The following is a 26,087-nucleotide window of genomic DNA, read 5'->3' on the forward strand; positions in this document are numbered from 1 at the left end:
GTGTGGAACTTCTAAGTTCTACGGGACTGATTACAATAAGTTAAGTCCCATAGTACTCAGAGCCATTTGATTTCAACGAAGAGAGTCGCGGTTTGACTTCCATCACAGAGGCGTCAAAGGAAGGGGTGAAAGTTGGATAAGAAGGGGGGTGGCGAATTTACAGTCGTGTGACACGTCCACAGTGACTTTGGAAAGGATTGTGGTGAAATTAGTAGCCATCGTGACATCATTTACCCATCTTACACCTCACATGAAATTCTGAGCTCTGGATTTTCTTCGCATAGGCCGACACCTTGCTGTTTGAAGAGTCTCCAAGCCGCAGGGTGACACCGCGAGGCCCACTATAGCACACTGTATGTGGGTACGTGAAGGCCACAAGCTGAGTTTCGCGCAATCGACGATTTGGCAATAAGTACTGGTTTTCGCCAAGAAGATAATTATTCTCCAACTATATCATACTGTCTGATCGCTGAGTATATTCTAGAATTCTGTTACAAATAGTCCCGAGAGATATAGAATGGTATTTTTATGGTAAAATGTTCTGCCTTTTTAAAATAAATATTTGCGATTTGTGATCTTTTCCATTAATGGGCATAAAACACGCTGTCGTGTTTCTTTCATCAGTAGCCGACGAAATAACTACGACCCCATTGTCATCCAAAGGGTCTTCTCTGTTTCATATTCAAGGATTTAAGTACGGGTTGGTCGATGGTCGAGATTGTAGGTAATTCAGAATAAAATTTCCTATAGAACCTGACAGGGACTTAGTCAAAACTGACGTGTCACTGTTTCATCTGCTTTTCAATGCCGTTATTACCGAACACTGTGTCCGCCATTCTTGCGTCTTGACGGGAATTGTATTATGATAACATTCCACATTTAAAGAAAGAATTCAGGAACTCCGCTTTAGTTTTTCTGTAAAATTTCTCGATTCCTATCCCGACTAGAACAAAAAACTGCCAGACACTAATTTTTATGCTACCGGTAGTATGAAGATCTGAACAAAACTGCCTACGATTTTAGGAGAGATCCTACGATAATATTGGCATCTGAGGTTACAGAACGCTTAACACGTTTACTTTGTGGTAGCTAAGAGACCCTCAAATATCATATACCAGCTGTGAATTTATGCTTTACTTTGTCCTTAGCTGAGTGGTCAGCGCGGCTGAATGTCATGCGGAGAAGCCGGTTTCGATTTCCGGAACTGCCAGGGGGGAGGAGTTGCTCGAGCGATGAGCAGCAGTTCCAAGGTCAAGGGACCCGACAACTACTGGGAAAGCGGTATGCTGACGACATGCCCCTCTATTCCGCATCCAATTACGCCAATGGCGGATGACATGGCGGTCGGTGGGACCTGGTTGGCTCGTCTATGGTCAGAACGTAGAGCTTCACCTTACCTTACCCTTTTACCTACTGCGCGGATGGCGTTATTTTATAGGGGTATTCACCACATAAAGGCAAGTCATGAGAGGAACTACTGTCGCTAAACACACTTCAGTTGTACCGAGCGTCCCTGTAATGAATCTGGACAAAGAGTGATAGAGTAAATAAAGCCCACTCAAACAACATATGCTTCATTTACGAGGGAATAGTTATCCGATTCTACGTTTTAATGCCAAAAGTTGTAAATTAACGTTTCGTCCTTCGATTTGATGAAAAATACATTATGTTCGGTACTAGCCACCTTGCGAAGAATCTCAAAAATATATTAGTAATTAAATAATTATTGTTTATTTTAAATGTGATACGAATGTTGAAAGATTTCACAACACATAAACGCAGTTCGTAACTACAGATTTCGTACAAATAACGTCGTGACGGTTCCTTAAATTTACTAAAACAAGAATTCCCAAAAATATGGAAGAAATTACAACATACACATTTTATCATGCAGACAGCGAATGTTACCAAGGAGGCGACAACAACAAAATGTCTGTTTTGAATATGAGGGGTTAAAATGTTGATCTTATAATCGAGTTTCTCCGATCCGTTTGACCTCAGCCATAGCAGGATGTGAAGAAATGTGTATAGAACGAGAGGAATGTGCAGATTTGTCACACAAATGTAGAAAGTATCACTAACGTGTTGAGAAAAGACGTAGTAGCATATATGGACTTCTCCGTACCTCACACAAAACAAATAAAAGTGAAAATCGCACTTGCAGCTCGCCTTTCTTGCTTTAGGCTACTGTAATACGTATGACTGAGCGAAACCTGTGAGAGTAACACGACTCTTCATCCAACCACATCTCGAAGACTACCCTATGGAAACTACTTATCAGGCTTAACTTTCTACGAATTGGTAGTGCCAGTATGTATACCACCTGATTAAAGCTGTTTGGTATGACATTCGGCAGGAGACTGGTACCACGAAATTCTACTTTAACATAAGTAACAGTTCTCAGCGACACATTTATTGTCCGTCCGTATCGTATGATAGAACACCAACTCATACTACGCTCTAAATAATTTGCACATTGCTTCTCCGATAGATATGTGTATATCTTATTTATAGGCAACCACAGAAGCTAGGCACCACAACTTTACAGTTATTAGTAGTAGAGCAACATACTCTTTGGAACACTTCGAACAACAATGAACTATGGCGACGTCACATACAACCGTTGTACTTCAACGCATAACGTGACAAGTCACGACCCCTTATTAGTGACGTCTTTAACATAACACGGCAAGACACACACTCTTATCTATGACGTCCTTTACAATCCTACACACCACATACCATTTCTTAAAATGGTGGCGGCCATTGAAAAGAAATAGCCAGTTACATTTCAGTATTTTACAGACCATTAAAACAACACAGCGGCCAACTTGGCCGTGTAAAAATGCGTTCGAACCATGTGCATTTTGGGTCATCTTGAAAAGGAATCGATTCGTTATCAAAATCACGTAATGGATGTAACTTACAGTATTCTACGACAAAAATACGTAATCAAAAAACTCACACACACACGGGTGCATACACGCATGTATGCTCGCGCTCATACTGTTAAATTTTGCACCATGTTCAAAAGTATCCGAACGACTTGGATTACTCATCAGCAACAGGTAAGGTACAATTAAACGGTGAAAACAGGCCCCATGTTCAAATCATCCGAACGATTTGTATTACTTACGAAAAATGCGAAAATGATGTAACGTCCATCCCAATAATGGATGTGAAAAATACTTCAGGAACGCAGTGTTTATGTCAAGTGTCATAAAGACTTTTTCGAGTCTAAAGTATCTGTCAAGAAGTAAGGGTGTCACAGTATTTCCACTTGTAAAATGTTAAATAACTGCACAAAACACATGTTCTCGATTAAAAGAACAAGCTAAGCGGACAGTCGATGTATTACCCAAGGTATAAACGAGACAAACCTGCCCCAAAATACGTGAATGATGTAACTTATAGTATTCCCATGTTTAAAATGTACTGTATGTCAAAAAATACGTCAACAATACACGCAATGTTTATGTCAAGTCGAAAACTCTGCAAAATACGCAAAGGATATTAAAATTTCGATCTTGGGCTTATTTGCGGCTATGTTACTCATGGTACAATACCGAACTATGAGCACCTGACGAATTTAAAAGTTTTTCGTTACTTCCTCTCTTCGCCAAGCATCATTTTAGGGGAGAAGTTAATGCACCATGTTCTACACTAGAAAAATTTAATGGATTTTATTGACAAATTAATTTTGCTTTTTGTTATATTTGATCTAGGCCTACTTCAGGTTAGGTACGAGGACTATTTATTTCATTGTGCCTCCAATGGCTCACGAAATGGAAACCAGTGTGAAACTCGAAAGTGTTTTATTTGAAACATTTAGTTACATCTTCCAGATAATTCTCTACATAGTCGCTGCACCGACTTAAACATTTCTCACAGGGTGGAACCCAGTTTCTAATTCCCTCTTCAGAAAAGACATTCGCCTGTGATTCCCACCATTTCCCTACGCTGGTATGCAGTTTGTTGTCTGTATCGAAATACTGTCATAACTAGCGGCTCATGTAGTGAAAAAATGAAACTCGAAGGGAGTCAAGTTCGGGCTGTTTAGTAGTTGATCAAATCGTTCTTATCGAAAGCGCTATAGCAGGTTCCATGTTAAACCTGCGGTGTGCGGCTGAGAATTGTTATAAAGAAGGAAACCTATGACAGTTACGTTATGTGGACCACAAGAAATCAATCGTAAGCCTTCAGCAGGCACGTCACACTTGGCGGGAGGCAATATTTTTCTAAGCGTTTTCACGCGCTCACTGTGCGTTGAGAATAGAAAAGTGCGATGTTCCGCGATACGCCCACATACTACAGGCTCTGCGTAACACCTCTATGGAAAACTTGATTTGATTTTCAATGGGGTATTAATCTGCGACCAATTAGAGTTTTAAAAAAATACCTCTCACACAAAAGTAAACTGTCAAGGTACACTGCGGCCTTTACGAACCGGAATTATGGTGCGAAGACACTCTACAACCTTTACACACAAAGTTTTTTTTTTCCTTTCGACAGTAAACTACTAAGTAACACCAAAATCTTTTCTAAATACTCCAAAGGCAAAATGTAAACACACAACATAACCGAATACAAAAAACTGACCAAGCAGCATTTTGGAGGGGAAGAGACCGTTTTGAACATATCTTTACTTATTTGTGTCATTTAGACTGTATGTTTTTGTAGTACACAAACGTAATCCAAATATGAGATGAAAGCATACAATATGGCCAACGAAAATGGTGCATAAGATACCACAGACAGAGAGGAAAGTCTGATATTTTGAAAATATGATTTTTTGCATCACAATTAAGTTACAATATGCTGCGTTTTATACTTTCGTCTGTAACGATGTTTTATGACTGTCAGGTTACATTATAAGTATTTTTCATTCTGACTTCGAATCTGATTATGGTTCTTATGTCCCTTGGCAGTTTTTCTATAAATCGTGTCTGAATTTTTAGCTTAAATCACATTTTTTTCTAATAGGATTTTTTTGTTATTACATTAAAAATAAATTATTTATTTTTGAAATCTTGTGTAGAATCACTACACACTGCGTTAGAGTATATGTTCACTTAAAAATGTTAATAATTATAAAAAGACAAAGCATGTATAATAATTTAATTTCTCTTGTCTAATTTCACTGCATTAACTTCTTTCTGACATGAGGCGAAACTTGTCTTCCTTGATTGTCTCCCTTCAGTACTGCCTTCTCTCTTCAGCATGAAACGGTATTCATTCCACCTTCCGTGGTGTCTCTTTTCCATCTTACTGATGTCCTTGTGGAACCTTTGTCTGTTTTCTTCATTAACATCGCCGAGATTCGCGGAGAAGAAATCACTATGTGAATTTAGAGACTGAAGCTTCACACTCTCGTTACATTCTAATTTCATGAAACATTGTAACATTGGTTTAACCACAGTTTTATAATTTGGATGTTTGTTGTTGCCCAAAATGTTGGGCCTACTTCTTTAAACGAGACCCATTTTGCAATGATTTCATTGTACTTTCAGACAATTTATCGTTCATTAAGTTTCTGATCCGCGACTACACAAAGCTCCCTTATTTAAGTTTCTCATAAGATACTTTTGAAATTATTTTTACCAAGTACAAAACTCAGTCACCATATTTTTGAAGTGCTTTAGTGAACTGGTTCATTAAAGATTCTGTTAACCGGGTTGGAGGTTTTTCTTTTGGGCCATTAAGTTACCTCCCCAATGCTGTCTTTGGCTCAGCTGCTCCACTCACAAATGAAAAAAGGCAGCCAGGTAGTTGAAAAAGTTGCATGCCAACAATTTTCAAAGGTCCCAAATTCGAGTCTCGGTCCCACACACAGTTTTAATCTACCAAGAAGTTTCGTATCAGCGCACACTACGCTGCAGAGTGGAAATTTCATTCTGTATGCTTTCAAATCTCTACATCCTGACCAAGAACGTTTTTCATAGTTCACCTATGTCAACAGCTTTGAGGTTTTCTTATGTCTCATTATGGTGCACTGAATCTGCAAAAGGCATTGAGCGAAGCAAATTTCTATTACGTAAAAGTACATCTTTCAGGTGACGTTTTGGCATCATAAGTGACGTACAAAAAATTCAATAATCCCTCAACACCATAACAAAAAGCCATATGGTTTCCTTCTTCAAAGAGTGTTATTAAGTCCAAGTCTCCATTCCCGTATCAAACGAATAATACTCCGGTTAGTAGAAGATGTTTTGCTTTCTGTCTTGACCCAAGCAATTGTGGGCTAGCGTTTGTCAGATTTAGGTCGCGAATTAAATCATTCTGGTGCAGGATTTTCTTCCGGCTTGTAATCATCACCTCCATTGCATTCATTTTGTGAACTGCTTTCGCGTTGGAAATGTTCAAGAATCGGAGGTGGAATTGAGATACGGAGAGATTCATTATACTGTCTTAAGAAGTTCCGTCCCCAAATTCTACAACACGGTTAGTAAATAAATTATGTTAACGACATGTAAATAAAGGTGAAAAACTGATGGTGGGTTGCCAAGCATATTTAAATGTCATCACGGAAAATAAGCGCCTATAAAAATAAATTATAGCGGTTACTTCATTATAAATTACCTCCCGCTTCAACTGTTGCAATGTTGTAATACGTCCATAACGGATAATTATTTACTAACGTGCCCATACAGCCATCTCAAGAGCTTAGTGCCATTTATGACGATCGAATGTAAGGACAACACAACATCTAGACTCCGAGCGGATAGAATCTCCGACCCAGTAGGGAATTAAGAGTAACTTAACGAATTTCTTCCGCGGGCCGGCCTGAAACCAATCGCATGTCGGGTCCGGCACGCGGGCCGCCGGTTACCCATCCGTGCTTGAAGAGAGTAATCATCAGAACAGCTCAGACATTCGAATTAAATTAAAAGTGTTGTGCGAAAGATAGATGTAAATGTTTCACTGTATTTCAGATCTGAAATGAATCTCATGGAATAGAGACAAGCATCATTACTTCCAAAGCCCACAAAGAAAGACACCACTAGCACGACAACGCTTTTCTTCATATATGGCACTCGTATTGTGAAGGAAAGTAATTCCACTCTCCAAATACTTACCTTAACTGGCGTTCACCATGATTTTCCACTAGTGTCACAGGGTAAGTATCGCAGTCGCTGCTCCAAAAACCACGCGGTCCTCTCCTTTCGACATTCTTTACCATTCTGACCAATATCTGTGTCTCTAGTATCCAAGCTGTAAGCCTAGAAAGCTCTCGCATCGAGGCGCCAAAGCAGCCTTAATTTATATTTTCCGTCACTTTCTTAAATTGACTCAGATAGGCACCTCCATTTAATTGGAAAGAACCCGGCAGATTTTCTTTCCCATCCTTGTCCATTTCCGACTACTCTTCCGTCTCTGAAGATCTCGTTGTCGATGAGAGGTTAAATACTAATCTCCCATGATAACCTGAACTGATTTTTGTGGTATGTAAATGTTGCCTATAAGGGCTCCTGCTGTAGTAGATGAAATCGAATGGTCAATCATTGGCCGACTTATGCACCGTTCCTTGTAACTACTTCGCAAAAGGTCATATTTCATTTCCCGTATTCAGCTGTCATACCGAATTGGTAGAAGTTACACTCCCCGACAAAATGCGTATTGCAAGTTTGTCATGTGATGATATGGATGGAGCCCGTGGCTGTTATTTGAAGACGAATGTTGATAGTGTTGAGATAGCAACCAGCCACAAATTTATTTTCAGTTCCTTTACACAAAAGGTGCCATTACCGGTTTAGAATCATTACGATTCATCTTCAGACGGTTTTCATGCTTTCATTAGAACATGTGGTGAGTTTATTACAGATTAATTGTCCTAAAATATAAGTAATACAATATTATAAGCACACCACACAGATAGTTGCATTATAGATTTGCACTGGATGTGACTTAGGTGAAATGTCGGTTTGGAGTGTTTGTTTGCATAGTTTTCGTCCAACAAATGTAAATACATTCCCACTGATTTCTTGCAGTTGCACACGTACATTTTTCTCACTGAACACTTTAGATTTCTCACAGAATAGATTTCTAACATGCTCCACATGTTTGATAGATACAAAGTGCTTACAAACATATGAGTGTCGAAGATGCAATGCTATATCGTAACATTATAAAGATGTTCCATGTTTGGAGAAAAAAATCATATATTCACTAGTGCAACTGAATCGCCTTTGAAACTAGTACAGAGAGACATTGATTTTGTGAGTTTTAGAGCGAATACTGTTACATTAATTATAAAGATGTTCCATGTGAAAGATATAATTTTTGTGAGTACTTTATAACTAAGACAGTACATTATTTATTTACATTTAGCATTGTAGTAACATACATTTGCTACTTAATCTGCAGATAGGTGTAGGAATATTATTTGCTTTGGAGGGTTGAAAATAATTTTTGGAATCTTTTCAGGAAAGGGGTGTTAGCTAACTCGGTTTGTTCATTAAGGATATAATCTGGGGTGCTACGTTTGTGTGTGTGTGTATTTCTATTTCTTCTAATATATTCATAGTGGCTCCTCTTTATGCAAGATGTAAGATTTTTAAGTTGTTTTCGCCTCTGAATGGTTTTCTTTAGCAATATGGGCTGCAAATCCAGATTTATTCAAGTTGCCAAGTCTTAAAGCATCAATGTGATCTTTGTATCAAATTTCAAAACTTAGGCCTGTGTGTCCAATGTAGAAGTTTGGGCATGTATCGCATTTGCGTTTGTATATTCCTGATTTACCGTAGGGACTCTGCAGGTATTTACATCACGGATTACATTTTGTTGTGATTTATTATTTGTGGAAAAGCTGATTGTGATATTTTTCTTTTCAAATAAGTTTGCTATTTGTATGACAGTGGACCTATGTAGGGGATAGTACCATATTTAGGTTTGGCTTCTGTGGCAGACTGATTTGGTTTGGAGTGCTTGTTGTGTGGATTGCTGTTAAGTGGATCTGTGGTTTTTGTTTCCATTTTCTTGTTGAGTTTTTCTATTATTATGCGTTTATATCCATTATTATGGGCAACTGTTTCAATTATAATGATTTTATTTTGTTGTTCTGTGACCCTCATTGGTACTTTTTTAATTCGGTGTACCAAGGCTCTGAGATATACCATTTTATTGGCGGGAATGGCAAGATGTGTTGTCAATACTGGCATCTGTGGTGGTAGGTTTTCTGTAAATACTAAATTGATGTTTATGGATACTATAGCAAATCTTCACAGTGGAACATGGAACAAATAAAAGCATTAAAATTCTTGACCTGAAGAAAAAGAAAGGAAGACGAAGTAAATATTCCAGAATTCGAATCAAGAACATCTGCCAACAAGAGTAACGTAGAAGTAAATATCCTCGGAGTAGTGAAGAAACTTAAATGACTTAATAAAAGCAAGTCTTCTGGTCCAGACTGTATACCAATTAGGTTCCTTTCAGAGTTTGCTGATGCATTAGCTTCATACTAACCTTAAACTGGAAGAAACACGTAGAAAATGTTGTGGAGAAGGCTAACCAAAGACTACGTTTTATTGGTAGGACACTTAGGAAATGTAACAGATCTACTAAGGAGACTGCCTACACTACGCTTGTCTGTCCTGTTTTAGAATACTGCAGCGCGTTGTGGCATCCTCACCAGATACTACTGACGCAGTACATCGGAAGAGCTCAATGAAGGGCAGCACGTTTTGTATTATCGAGAAATATGGGAGAGAGTGTTACTGATATGATACAGGTTTTGGGCTGGACATCATTAAAAGAACGAAGTTTTTCGTTGCGACTGAGTCTTCTCACGAAATTCCAGTCACCAGCTTTCTCCTACGAATGCGAAAATATTTTGTTGACACCGAATTACGTAGTGAGAAACGATCACCACGATAAAATAAGGGAAATCAGAGCTCGTACGGAAAGATACAGGTGTTCGTTCTTTCCGCGCGCTATACGAGATTGGAATAATATAAATTTTGTAGGTGGTTCGATGAAACCTCTGCTAGGTACTTAAATGTGATTTGCAGAGTATCCACGTAGATGAAACACTGGCTCACATTACGTCTGCATCTGCACACAGATTCCAGAAGGTGCTGTATACTGTCCTATTTCATTTGCGTATTGAGTATTAGAAAGCAATGGCTGCCTGTATACCTCTGAGCGCGTCCTAATTTCACGATCCCTATGAAAAGTGTATCATGGTGTGAGCACAAATTTTGTGTCGTCTGCCTGGAAAATTGCTTCTCTAAATTTATCCAGCAGTGATTTTCTGAGCACAACGTTGTCTTGGTTCCCAAAATTTCCAATCAAGTTCCCTGCGAATTATTGTTCTACATCTATACATATACTCTGCAAACCACCGTGAACTGCATGGCACAGAGTACGTCCCACCGTACCAGTTATTAGGGTTTCTTCCTGTTGCATACACGTTTGGAGCGCGGGAAGAATCATTGCTTGAATGCCTCTGTACGTGAGGTAATTATTCCAATCTTATCTTCACGATCTATGTGAGCGCTACGTAGGGGATTGTAGAATATTCCCAGAGTAAACATTTAAAGCCGAAACTCTTGTAATAGACTATCTCATGATAGTTCACGTCTATCTTGTAGATTCTTCCAGTTCAGCACCTTCAGCATCTCTGTAATACTCTCCTAAGGATCAAACAAACCTGTGACCATTCGTGCTGTCCTTCTCTGTATACGTTTAACATCCCCTGTTACGTCCATCCAGCATGGGTCCCACACACTTAAGCAATATTCTAGAACTGGTCGCATGAGTGATTTGTAAGCAAACTCCTTGTATTCTGATTGCACTTCCCCAGTATTCTACCAACAAACCTAATTCTACCACCTGCTCCACCCACAACTGAACCTATGTGATCATTCCGTTTCAACTTAAAAGCATTTCTCTGAATACTGTAGATATCTGCTGTCATCCAACTTGATATAATCTTTAAACGGTTAGCAATACTCTGTAATTGGTCACCTCTACTGTATAATTGGTCGCCTCTACAAGTGCAGCGCTTTTCCACAGAATCATCGGCATCCGTGGCCGAGGTGCTAATGCACGTCTGTGCGATGGCGCTCGACCCGGAGGTAAGCCGGTTCGAATCCTCGTGGCTGAAACAAGTCTCATTTGCAGTATTTGACCGGCAGGTAGTAGCGTAAGGTTTCTTATCACCAGACGTTGAGCCAACGTCTTGGAATAGATACCAAACCCCTCCTCAGAGTCTCATAAAGTGAGGGCATGTGGCCCTGTTGATGGCAATCTGTCCGACAGAGGAGGACATTAAGCTCGGCGGCCCCTTTGCTGTTCATCGGGAGTAGTAGGCTATGTGCTGTCAGGGGGTTTCACCCTCTCCATTCTCTTATCATCTGCTACACTAACATGACACTTTACTACACTCACATCCATTACAATTGCCTACAATTAAAAGATAAACTTACAAACACAGTTCTCATACTTCAAGGAAAAAGTGTCTGCAGGTGCGAAGGATAGGGGAAATCTTTCCAGTTCGGCGGCTGAACCTACCCTTGGGTTTCCCAGCCATTCGTGCCATAGGCCTTTATTTGTTCACAGAATCCTGTCAACAACAGGTATATAACCTTCTGCGATGTCAGATACGTACTCGTACAAGACCTCTATTATTTTATACCAGGCTTAATTATCAATACTTTGTGCAGTGACGGGTGGATCTATCCAAAATAGAAGCACCGGAAAAGCAGTACATGTAATTATACAAGCACATACAATACATTTTAATTACAACGCTGGAAGTAATCTTCTGGGATTTTCCATGCGTGCCAGATCCTTTTATGTAATCATTTCGTGAGGTATTACGCATATCATTATGGTGTGAGAGGTAAACGAGAGTTTCTTTCTTTATTGAAGATGAAGAATAGTCAGTAGACTTCTCTGATGTGTTGAGATGCGTGGGGCGACACAGTGATGCCTTCTCACCCTTGGGAAAGCTTGCTCTGGCTAGATAGAAATTTGTACCACGTGCGTACCGTAATAACAATTATTTTAATCATCAGCTTTATGATTATTTAATCTTTTATCTTCACTACTTTTAAGCTCAGTTTGTAGAGATAATTTGAAATATATTCTCGATTACTTTCATCTTCTGTAAGCACATCTTTGATAAGGAAGATATTGTAACAGTCATTTTTGCACCATAGGGATTGTTCCTACCCCTTCCAATTTATTACATTTCCTGTTGTGTCCTGTAATTTATTAATAATACTTCAGTTTTTAACTGTTATTTGATACACTGTTCCTTTATCAGTATAGACTAATACGTAACTTATGAACAACGCTTCTGATTATGATACTTCTTTGTCTTTTCAGGTAATTCCACCCAGATGTTTCGTTTTTCCGAGTAACGTCCTTCATATGTTATCAGGTAGGATGTCGCCAGTTTTAGGGGAATTTATGTTATTGCCTCGTTTTATGCTATAAGCTGTTCTGTGTAAATTTTCTTCTGTGAATAAGCCATGGAGACACAGCAAAACAGTATTCAACTAAATATACACTTTTTAGGTGTTAACTGTTAAAGACTACCCACTGTTTATGAAATACTGACAACTTCTAAGTATTGGTAATTTGTGCTTCGATGGGACAAATATTTGCCATATATCATTGACTTTTTCGTATCCGCGAGCTTCCTATTGAACAATACGCCGTTTATCAATCTCTAACTCCCACTGAACGCCCCTAATCTATCTGAAGTCACATAAGCATTAATTAAATTTGGCCCTATGTTTTGTCAAAAAGAAACCGTGCAACAGAAACTTGTGAACTGTGATTCAGATCGACAGATCAGGAAGTGTACTTTACTACATGCTTCCTGGTATCTATCTCTTACAGGGTATATCAAGTTAATGACCACAGGAAGTATGATGGTGCCCTGGTATGCCCACTGAGGAAAAGTTTAACGAACTAAGTTGATTCCAGGTTAACATTTATTCACAAACTGGAGCATATCCCTCAACTTCAGACAACAATTAACACGTATAAAATCTTAACACTGTGGTTCAGAAACGGGAACCGTCTGTCACCATGTTAATCATTGTTCAGTGAGGATTATGCGGGTTAAAGGAGGCAAGATGGATGCTCATCTGCTCACACAAAATATTCAGATTTTCACAGAATAACCGAAGGCAAAATCCATCAATTTCTAGTAAAGGTTCAATCGTTTAGGCTAGTTTGTGACTCGCTGCGAAAGAAGTACGAAACGTAACGGGAGCACGATGCATGAGGTGAATCACGAGCGGATAAATAAAACAGTCAGACCTATGTGATCGAGCTTATCACTCGCGAGAATTCCACAAAGCTCCTGAACAATGACTTTAAAAAGTCACAGAAGGTTCCTAAACATGAACGAACTTCCATCCACAATCACCTTCCTAGAGCACATAGGAGCGGCACCTCATATTCACCACACACCAGCACAGCGACTGACTACTCTACACAAAACCCAACCTGCTTTGCCTCCGAGCAGAGAAACAGAAAGGCAATTGGAGGGGGGGGGGGGGGGGGGGGGAGGATGACCAATCGAGACGAATTTTTCAGTGGTGCCAGGAGTCTCCTAAAACCAGAAGGTAGGAGAAATAACGCCTGGTTCCTTTGCTCAAAAATTTCCATCGGTTCCACAACTAAATTTTGAACAAGCGATTCCTTTACGCGTGGCTCTGAGGGAACCAGCCGCCTGAGCGTTCGTTAAGAAAGCTCGGGCAGATAAACGCCTCACCAGTCTGCCGCCCCAAGCCAGCTTCGGAAAATTAAACTCAACGGCCCTTCCCACATCCTGCTACCATGCTGCTCCTAGAGAGTCCACCTCAAATCACCGATGAGAATGCGTGTGCAATTACACCAACATTCATACCAACTAGCAATCGTCCTTGTTTGGAACAAGTGGTTAGAAGCACATTGTGAGCTGATTACCAAAAGTAACATAAAATAATTAAAATAGAACTCAATCAGTTCCACTCCTAGGCTCTTATTCCCACTCGGCACGGTAAAAAATCTAAAAAAAAGACAGAGGAAAGACATTTGTAGAAGTTGATAAAATTAGAAAATCACATGAAAGGTGGACTGACGGCCGCTTTTCACTGTGCTCATGTACATCATATTAACAACAATAAACGAATGGCACAATGCAGCGTGGTACTAATTCTTTGAACGAAGTAGCTTGGAAGAATTACACACATCAATTGAAGTTTTGCAGAACCTCGGTTCCGAGAGTTCCGGCGGAATCTGTACAGAAAACTGGAACAGAAATCAAAATAAACATCATTTACCCTCTTTCTATTACTCATGAAAAACCACACATTGCATTCTGTAGCACCATGCAACGAGACCTTCAGAGGTGGTGGTCCAGACTACTGTACACACCGGTACCTCTAATACCCAGTAGCACGTCTTACCTGCATTCGTCGTGGCATACTATCCAAAAGTTCATCAAGGCACTGTTGGTCCATATTGTCTCAGTCCTCAACGGCGATTCGGCGTAGATCCCTCAAAGTGGTTGGTGGTTCACGTCGTCCATAAACAGCCCTTTTCAGTCTCTCCCAGGCAACTTCGAAAGTGTTCATGTCTGGAGAACATGCTGGCCAGTCTAGTCGAGCGATGGCGTTATCCTGAAGGAAGTCATTCACAAGATGTGCACGATCGGGGCGCGAATTGTCGTCCATGAAGACGAATGCCTCGCCAATGTGCTGCCGATATGGTTTAACTATCGGTCGGAGGATGGCATTCACGTATCGTAAAGCCGTTACGGCGCCTCCCATGATCACATCGGCCCCACATAATGCCACCCCAAAACAGCAGGGTACCTCCACCATGCTGTACTCGCTGAACAGTGTGTCTAAGGCTTTCAGCCTGGCCGGGTTGCATCCAAACACGTCTCCGCCGATTGTCTGGTTGAAGGCATATGCGACAGTCATCGGTGAAGAGAACGTGATGCCAGTCCTGAGCGGTCCATTCGACATGTTGTTGGGCCCATTTGTACCGAGCTGCATGGTGTCGTGGTTGCAAAAATGGACCTCTCCATGGACGTCGGGAGTGAAGTTGCGCATCATGCAGCCTATTACACACTGTTTGAGTCGTAACACGACGTCCTATGGCTGGACGAAAAGCATTATTCAACATGGTGGCGTGCGCTGTCAGGGTTCCTCCGAGCCATAGTCCGTAGGTAGCGGTCATCCACTGCAGTAGTAACCATTGGGCGGCCTGAGCGAGGCATATCATCGACAGTTCCTGCCTCTCTGTATCTCCTCCATGTCTGAACAACATCGCTTTGGTTCACTCCTAGGCGCCCAGACACTTCCCTTGTTGAGAATCCTTCCTGCACAAATTAACAAAGTGGACGCGATCGAACCGCAGTATTGACCGTCTAGGAGTGGTTGAACTACAGACAGCACGGGCCGTGTCCCTCCTTCCTGGTGGAATGAGTGGAACTGTTCGGCTGTCTGACCCCCTCCGTCTAATAGAGGCTGCTCATCTTTGGTCGGGATTACTGACATATCTGAACAGTCAAAGGTACTGTGTCTGTGATACAATATCTACAGTCAACATCTGCCTTCAGGAGCTCTGAGAACCGGGATGATGCAGAACTTCTTTCACGTGTGTATTTAAATGTATGGAAGAATCGGTGAAATGATACGTGACCATCGAAACAAGTTCATTGTTGGAATGTCGCATTAAAAATAGTCTTCTTTGGTTAAAGATTAGTGCCACGCGACAAAACATAACAGACAGAGCACATCCTCACTTTTGGAGTATATGCATATAGTAATAGATTCCCTTGTTAAAGTCGTTGTACCGTTATTCACCTGCAGTGATTTTGGAAAATATGCAACACTTTCCCCGGATGAACAACTTTATGTCAAGTGCTACCGCTTTATGTTGACCAAGTATAAATCGTCGGTATCAGTATATACGGAAGATCAATTCACAGATATTGCCCTGAGCTTCCAGAACAGCCCAGTTGGTGGATTACTTCTCCACACTGTCATGCAAAATTTCTCTCGTTTCTGTTATATTCTAATTAGTTATCTGGATCGATATCCCAGATCTCCAGAAACGTATCTAGTCTGTGTGACATACGATAGAGGGCATTGTCCTGTATAAGTACCACATCATTAACGAGGATAGTTGAAAATCAGCCGAGGTGCCAAAACGACTGACTTGTGCCGTAAAATAAGGAGGCATCGCGTATTTCACGACGAAACACCGCATACGTCCACCTAGACAATTGTTGACAGTCCACAGAGCCACAATGCGTTGAGGTCTACACTACACCACAGATTGTACATACAAGTCTTACGAGCCCTATGAACGCCTCCTGCTGCTACTACCAACACATACACAACTGTTGTTTCCTAGCACGATCAGGATAGAGCCAAGTAATCTATGAAAATGTTAAACATAAGGAAGAAGGAAACCCCACTATGAGGCCATTAAGACCACATGATAGTTGACCGGCCGCCGCGTCATCCTTAGTCATTTATCATTGGATGCGGTATTCAGGCTCATGAACTCAGCCCACCGCACTCCTGGCGATTGTTTACGTTCCGACCATAGAGCCACTATCTGCACCATTTGTCAGGCTGGACTTTTAAGGGTTGAATCCTGCAGGTGTCTATCTAATTTACCGGGAGGAAATTACAACAGAGCGCCTGCCCCATTCTGTTGTCTAAATGGAGTGTAGTGTCCTGCGGTCAGCAGGAAAGAACTAACGATCAAGTTTGAATACACTTTATTTAACTAATACGCGTTCTTGGCGTGCGCTTATTTCCAAACTCTAGAATAACGAGAAACACAATAACTCTCGTGGTGGCAAAAGCCAGATAAAAGTTACAAGACAATGAAGAGAAATAATAACACCCATAATACTCCGTTACACAATTCCAAGGTGGCGCTACGCCCGACAAGATACAAATTTCTACATAAGACTACGGCGAGTGTCTACTGAGCTAGTGCCGGCGTAGGTTCCGGCCGAAGTGGCCGAGCGGTTCTAAGCGCTACAGTTTGGAACCGCGAGACCGCTACGGTCGCTGGTTCGAATCCTGCCTCGGGCACGGATGTGCGTGTTATCCTTAGGTTAGCGAGGTTTACGTATTTCTAAGTTCTACGGGACTCATGACCACAGCAGTTAAGTCCCATAGTGCTCAGAGCCATTTGAACCGGCGTAGGTATTGGCCGGAGTTGTCCTAGCTGTATGTACACACTGCCGGTCTGACGCTGCTGGCGTGATCGTAACACTGATTCTGCGGAGTGCTTCACTTAGTCATATTAGTTCCAACTGGTGGATCTCTGTTACGTGGCTTTTCACGAAGTAGTGCCGTGGTTATGCGGAAGGCCTGTTGATGTTTACATTCTTTGGCGTGTTTTGATATGAGCAGAATGGCATTATTTCTTAACAACATCTGTGAAAAATAAATAAAAATAAAAACTCTGAGGACGAGATGTGGCGAAACGGATGGCTTCTAATATGCAAACATTGCCAGAGATAGTTAGAGCAGTCATTACTGAATTTCTGAATGCCAAGAAGGCATATTTATCATGAAATGCGGTCTTTCTTACGTGGAGCTGCAGTAATAGCTCTTTGAAATACAATTCAACAGTTTGTGACAAACATTCAAAATAATTCCTTACAAATTATTCGAGATCTATGCATCACAACTAAAGATGTATGATTCAACCTAGAAGGGTGAATGACTGTTTGTTCAAATGTGTGTTCAAAAAATGTGTGTGAAATCTTATGGGATTTAACTGGTAATGTCATCAGTCCGTAAGCGTAAACACTACATAACCTTAATTATCCTAAGGACAAAGACACACACCCATGCCCGAGGAAGGACTCGCACCTCCGCAGGGACTAACCGCGCAGTCCGTGACTGCAGCGCCCTATACCGCTCGGCTAATCCCGCGCGGCGAGTGTATGTGAGTGCCCATTTTTACATTAGCTCGGCTGCACTCAGTCATTTTCGTAAAGAGTGTAAATCTTATAGGCCGGCAGGTGTGGCCGAGCGGTTCTAGGCGCTTCAGTCTGGAACAGCCCGACCGCTACGGTCGCAGGTTCGAATCCTGCCTCTGGCATGAATGTGTGTGACGTCCTTAGGTTAGATAGGTTTAAGTAGTTCTAAGTTCTAGGGGACTGATGACCTCAGATGTTTAAGTCCCATAGTGCTCAGAGCCATTTTGAACCTACATGGTCATTTTGAACCTACATGACCGCATCCCTATTTTTTGGCGCAGCGAGCTGTGTCGCCATTTTCGTCTGTATGTTTACAACGCGTCACTGCTCATCCGATTCCTTCCTTAGAAACTCATTGTGTGGAGTATCTTCTCTCTTAAATCTCGGCAATAAGTCACCCATACCTGAAGACAAGAGTAAATTCGTTACACGTATGATCTGGGAATGGAAGTGATTTGAAAAATATCTTTCATCATTACTAACCATTCTGGGTGTTCTGTCCTGAAATACACGTAAGTTACACAGAAACTGACACGACATAATAGTTCCCTATCTGCGTATTGAACAAATATTTGACAGATGCTACTGAAACCATTATTCCTTCCCTGATGCAAGGTCTGCATTATATGAACTCATTTCTTTCAAGCTGAACCACACGACATCGTAGGTTATCAAACATTTTCTGAAGAGAAAATTTTAACGCGGTAGTTGCTTATACGGTTGTCACGGCCTCTAAAGTAACAAACAGAAGACCACAGGAAGTCAGTATATGAGACCTATTCTGACTCATATACCTTCCACCATAGCCACTATTTCTTAGCCTTGGCAGTACCTCACTAATTTGTGTTACTATTGTGTTCATGACTATCTTGCAGCCTTGGTTGCCTCCGTAAGTCACATCTGCTAATTTTGATCAAACGGAAGTTCTTAAAGAAAGAACTTCGTTTGTGTACTCGTACTTTAGTACTCGAGTGCCGAAGATTTGAAAGACGTATTTCCCTTGCATATTGCGTTCGCACCATTTCGTTTGTGGTCAAGATGCTTCAGCATTTTAGTCTGTGTTGTTTTGAAAATTTGCTCATTCTTTCGTAATCGCCGTTTCACTGTGTCACTCTAACGTACTCCCGAGTCTTGCGCTACGCGTCAATCAACCATTTGATTTTTAAAAGAATGTTAATTGCCAGCAAAACGAACGAATGGTTAGATTAAAATGTGCTGCTCTATCGGGTACGAGAGAGGTAATCGGAAAGCAGTCTCTGCCTTACATTTCACATGAATTCAGCTGAAAACAATACTTGATACTGGTTTGCATAAAAGGCTGTTCTGAGTCTGGAGAAAATACTAAAGTATAGAGATGGTACACTTGTTTAAACATAGGCAATTATACATTCATACCGATGTAAATGTTCAATTAAGTACTTTTGAAAAAAAAAAACAGAAAAAAAACGTGATTAACAATTGACGCATATTCAGTCTAAATATACGTGGAACAACTAAAAGAGGATGTCGACTGAAAGTTAGACACACTTTAGGGAATGTAGAAAAAATATAGCAGAAGAAGCATTTAGTGACGCATTGTCCGTAAAGAGCTGTTTGCAGTATTACGTTTCTGATAAATATCGCATATTTTATGTTCAGTCAGCAAAAAATTCAGTTGTAAGACTTTCTGTACAGTAACTTGGTACACGTCAAGTGGAATACAAATGCATAAAACTTATTTGTTTAATACTGCGATTATTTAATTATTGTGCACACAGGTAAAGGTACAAAAGATTGGGTGAGACAATGCCCCACTTTGAAAATATGGGTTGCTAGAAAGTTTCCCATAAATTGTATGTAAAGGCGGGAGACAAACTGGTTCGTTTGTCGAAGTATAGGAAATCGAATGGTAGCATCTTGACATAAATTCGTGAAATACGAGTATGTATCCGTACATAAAACGGAGTCCACTTTTATTTAACTTGTTACAGCGAAAGGTTTCATACTATGTACAAGATGCTTTCGGAAAATATGATTAGTTTTTGTGGTAAGATCAATACGCACCCTTTGCAGAAAAAGATCTTTAGAAATACATAATACTCAGCATTTTGTCTCTTCACAATGGTTCAAATGGCTCTGAGCACTATGGGACTTAACTTCTAAGGTCATCAGTCACCTAGAACTTAGAACTACTTAAACCTAACCAACCTAAGGACATCACACACATCCATGCCCGAAGCAGGATTAGAACCTGCGACCGTAGTGGTCGCGCGGTTCGAGACTGTTGCGCCTAGAACCGCTCGGCCACCGCGGCCGGCTGTCTCTTCATATTCCCATATAATAATTGCAGTGAGATCCGAAAGAGGCCAACACAAAACAGAAACTCGAAAAATACAGTGCCCCATGTAAATAATACTGGGACTTTGGCTCTCTGGTCAGCCTGTTGTCCCTACTGCTTGTAAATACAGCAGTCCTCGCAAATATGCACCGCTCCAAACTCGTTGCTGGTCTCAGCGATAATTAAGCTTCACATAAACCAGCAGCCAACTTCTTGATTATTAAGTCAACCAAAGTATTAAAAGTTGTTGCTTTAAATGTGCAACGACACCTATTAAAATTCATAGAAGGGCTTTCGGTAATTACATGCATTGCGTGTGACCTAGCCGGTACTCACTCTACCGATGGTTTCCTAATCAAACAAAATTGCAAAACTTTATTCCATTAATTTATCCGAGCGCATTTACATGTAGTCGGACTTGTTCCCCGAGCAATTTAAGTTGTTCCCGAGTCGCTGGGTGACCAGTGCCCCTGCACTTTCAGAAGCTGAGGCGCAGTAATAGTGGTGGCGCTCCTGCCGAAGCGAATAATTTTATTGCAGGTTCATGGACAACAAGATACAGAAATCGCAGTGAATGGAAAGTATGTTGTGTTTTGATGTTCTTGCTGGGTGTACTGATTTACCTAAATATTCCCCTTTTTTTCTCTGGATATAAAACCTTGAATTTGTCAAAGTGTATATCTCGCTGCACACCACTTTATTCTTGAAATTTTACAGTAATTTTGGTATTTTAACACTCACAGTAGCTATTTGAAATATGAGGAAAATAGCCTTCACTAATTAGAAGCGTCTCAAGCACTATATCCCTTAAATAGTTTCTAGAGTAAAGTGTAAGGCAGTTGAGATCCTGGACGTTTATGCTGGAAGATCTTTTTTGCTATAAGAGTAACGACACATTCCTCAAGTGCACAGTGGTGAGTACCATCATGGTTCTAAAACCAAGAACGAATCCTCTGGAACTATTCAAAGCTATTCCACTGGCCACCATGCCAATTTCTAATACCAACAGTGAATCAGTGATTTGACAGTAACTTGAAAAATACAGATTTCAGACGATCCGTGATGGACTTGCTCCCTGTTCATCTAGGTACGTCTGATTTTTGATGAGATGAGTATTCGACCGTATTCTTCCAAACCTTACAGAAACCTCTGCTTACATTCCTGCACCTAAGGCTCCCACATTCTACTGCAAACAGCGGCTCAAGAGGACGCAAGTTTGCCGAATGCCTCGGAGAACATTCCTCATTCACAGTCTGTTAGTTCTCGAAAACACTGTCGAATGTGTCTTAGTATTTCCGTGGTGACTGAGAGTTAGTTCGATGCTTTCACAATTGTTTGCCTAGGTTACATCTGACACAAGTTGCTTCTGGGGCAGAAACCTAGACTACCCACGTCAGTGACGGTATTCCCTATAGCGGGAGAGAGGATACGTGGCGACGTGAAATCAGTTTGCAGATTTCATGAACAGCTTCTGAATTAATTGACATTAGGGTGAGGTTATTAGTCAATAATCGTTCACTGACGGAACAAACTCGCAAAACAGTAAAATAATACAATTAATGTAGAGTCATGAAATTACGTACTACATTTGTCTAGGTAACATTGCAAGACCGCAGGTTAATATAAACACGAGGTAAGACATAGTAAACGTGAAATGCTGGTACATTAATAACAGATGAAACTGACAGAATCTTGCATTCAAGCATGCGGACTTACATGCTGTGGTGTGCGTACTGTAAGACCTTCGGTACACACACCATCAGATTATTCGACTTGTCGCTCTAACGAAGTAGGCGAGTGTCATCTATATGTCTCGTGGTCTTATCGTGGCGTTTTTATCTTCTGCAGTTGGATCAGACGATAGAAATGCCACTGGCACACTTAGAGTAGCAGATTGACGGTGACCAACTTTAAACAGAACTTGATTAATTTTCACACACATTTATTAAAATAATGACAAGCATCAAAATTACTTAGCTTGGTTCTGGATGCTATTTACAATTGACAATCTGAAGTTCCTTTGGTATTGGTACGTTAATCTTATTCTCACATACAGGGTGTTACAAAGAGGTACGCCCAAACTTTCAGGAAACATTCCTCACATGCAAATAAAGAAAAGGTGTTATGTGGACATGTGTCCGGAAACACTTAATTTCCGTGTTAGAGCTCTTTTTAGTTTCGTCAGCATGTACTGTACTTCCTCGATTCACCGCCAGTTGGCCCAATGAAGGAAGGTAATGTTGACTTCAGTGCTTGTGTTGACAGGCGACTCATTGCTCTACAGTACTAGCATCAAGCACATCAGTACGTAGCATCAACAGGTTAGTGTTCATCACGAATGTGGTTTTGCAGTCAGTGCAATGTTTACAAATGCGGAGTTGGCAGATGCCCATTTGATGTATGGATTAGCACGGGGCAATAGCCGTGGCGCGGTACTTTTGTATCGAGACAGATTTCCAGAACGAAGGTGTCCCGACAGGAAGACGTTCGAAGCAATTGATCGGCGTCTTAGGGAGCACGGAACATTCCAGCCTATGACTCGCGACTGGGAAAGACCTAGAACGACGAGGACACTTACAATGGACGAGGCAATTCTTCGTGCAGTTGAGGATAACCCTAATGTCAGCGTCAGAGAAGTAGCTGCTGTACAAGGTAACGTTGACCACTTCACTGTATGGAGAGTGCTACGGGAGAACCAGTTGTTTCCGTACCCTGTACAGCGTGTGCAGGCACTATCAGCAGCTGATTGGCCTCCACGGGTACACTTCTGCGAATGGTTCATCCAACAATGTGTCAATCCTCATTTCAGTGCAAATGCTCTCTTTATGGATGAGGCTACATTCCAACGTGATCAAATTGTCAATTTTTACAATCAACATGTGTGTGCTGACGAAAATCCGCACTCAATTGTGCAATCACGTCATCAACACAGATTTTCTGTGAACGTTTGGGCAGGCATCGTTGGTGATGTCTTGATTGGGCCCCATGTTCTTCCACCTACGCTCGATGGAGCACGTTATCATGATTTCATACGGGATACTCTACCTGTACTGCTAGAACATGTGCCTTTACAGGTACTACACAACATGTGGTTCATGCACGATGGAACTCCTGCACATTTCAGTCGACGTGTTCGTACGATTCTCACCAACAGATTCGGTGACCGATGGATTGGTAGAGGCGGACCAATTCCATGGCCTTCACGCTCTCCTGATCTCAACCCTCTTGACTTTCATTTATGGGGGCATTTGAAAGCTCTTGTCTACGCAACCCAGGTACCAAATGTAGAGACTCTTCGTGCTCGTATTGTGGACGGCTGTAATACAATACGCCATTCTCCAGGGCTGCATCAGCTCATCAGGGATTTCATGCGACGGAGGGTGGATGCATGTATCCTCGCTAACGGAGGACATTTTGAACATTTCCTTTAACAAAGTGTTTGAAGTCACGCTGGTACGTTCTGTTGCTGTGTGTTTCAATTCAATGATTAATGTGATTTGAAGAGAAGTAATAAAATGAGCTCTGACATGGAAAGTAAGCGTTTCCGGACACATGTCCACATAACATATTTCCTTTCTTTGTGTGTGAATAATGTTTTCTGAAAGTTTGGCCGTACCTTTTTGTAACACCCTGTATATCTCTGATGCTTGACAAAAGTGTCTATACATTTATCTTCATGGCTATGTACAGGAATATGGTAATCTTATTAGGCGCAGACTGAAATTTGACTATACACTGGTACAGACAAATGTAAAACTCGTACAGACTTGTACAGACAAATGCAGACAGGTACAGACTGGTGCAGACAAATGCAGACTGACTAATCGGAAGTGTGTACACTCGTTATAATACCTCGCGCGTTCATGTATCACTGCGTGATCCGCGAGGAGAAAAGTTTCTACGTTAGCAGCAAATCTCAATGGCTGCGTTACATATTAATACGCGGATCGGCGGAAGCAGAATTTGGTCTGTCTCTAAGGGGCGCGCCATCTCGTAGTGCAGAGATGGACGAGCGCTGCTCCAGCGCTGTTGTGCTTAGCGGGGGGCGCTCTAGTGGCAAAGTTATGTACGCGCTGACTACGCGGAACTATGTACACAACACATGCATTGCGTTGTAGATGTGGAACGGAGTTCCATGCCTGCTGCACGTTGTCAGTCAGTACAGGGAAGGTAAATGCTGGTTGTGGATGACGCTGGAGTTGTCGTCCTATGGTGTCCCATAAGACATGTAGTCGGACTTGTTCCCCGAGCAATTTAAGTTGTTCCCGAGTTGCTGAGTGACCCGTACCCCTGCACTTTCAGAAGGCAAGACGTAGTAATAGTCGTGGCGCTCCTGCCGAAGCGAATAATTTTATTGCAGGCTCATTGGAGACAAATCTGGTGATCGAGCAGGCCAAGGCAACATATTGACACTCTATAGAGCATGTTGGGTTACAGCAGCAGTGTGTGGGCGAGTGTTAGCCTTTTGGAAAGCTCAAATCGTTCAAATGGCTCTACACACTGTGTGACTTAACATCTGAGGTCATCAGTCCCCTAGACCTAGAACTACTTAAACCTAACTAACCTAAGGACATCACACACATCCATGCCCGAGGCAGGATTCGAACCTGCGACCGTAGCAGCAGCGCGGTTGCGGTCTGAAACGCCTAGAACCTCTCGGTCACAGCGGCCGGCTTGGAAAGCTCCTCCTGGAATGCTGTTCATCAATAGCAGCACAGCAAGTCAAATCACCATACTGACGTACAAATTTGCAATGGTGCGTGGGACAACCTCAAATGTGTTCCTGCTGTCATACGAAAACGCAACCCAAGTCATAGCTCCAGGCGTAGGTCCAGTGTGTCTAGCACACAGAATGTTTCGTTGGAGGCCCTCAGCTCGCCTCCTTCTAACCAACACACGGCAGTCATTGTCACTGAAGCAGAACCAGCTTTCATCAGAAAACAGAACAGATCTCACCCCCCCCCCCCTCCCTGCCCTCTAATGAGCTCTCGCTTGAAATCACTGAAGTCGCAAATGGCGGTGGTTTGGGCTCGGTGAAACGTACGCCACAGGACGTATGACTCGGGCTGTCCTTGAAGAAACAGATTTGTAACAATTCGTTGTGACACTGTGAAGCCAACTGCTGCTCGAATTGCTGTACGATGTACACTGGCTACATTCCTGACAAGTCTTTCTGCAATGTCACAAGAGGAACATTGAGCTTCTTGTAGTCCTATTACACAACCTCTTTAAAACTCATCGAGATACTGATAATGGCGTCTTTGTCGTCTTCACAGTATTCTTAACTAGTATCGACTCGCCACGTCCAATCTCAAAAGCATCTAACGCTCACGACCGTTACATCGTGTATTTAAAGCAAACCCGGATTTGCATCCTCGTAGTGGCGCTAGTAGCGTTATACATACGAGTATGGCACGAAACTGGAATAGACATCATATTTAAGATGTAGAAACACGTCTACCAACTTTCGTTTATGACGCACAACTCCTTGATGTTGGATTTTTTTCGGCAGTGTAGCTGGGAGAGATGTTTGCACAAACGTCAAGGACTGGTGACATTTGCATACAGAAATATACAAACAGATAATCATCCACATGGATGTTAGGTACTTGGGTGCTGTGTAAAGCAGCGGGGAATGAAATGAGAGACGCATACATCAAGGTGAACCATTCTTCCCATTTTCTTCTGTCGATAACGCAGACTAGATACCCCTCTTCCAAGACAGAGACTGCCAATGCCAGAAACTAGGGAACTTTTGCTGGTTGGGAATTCTGAATGTCCATGAAGATGTCTAATGTAACACACGAT

Source organism: Schistocerca gregaria, chromosome X, assembly GCF_023897955.1.
Source record: "Schistocerca gregaria isolate iqSchGreg1 chromosome X, iqSchGreg1.2, whole genome shotgun sequence".
NCBI lineage: Eukaryota > Metazoa > Arthropoda > Insecta > Orthoptera > Acrididae > Schistocerca > Schistocerca gregaria.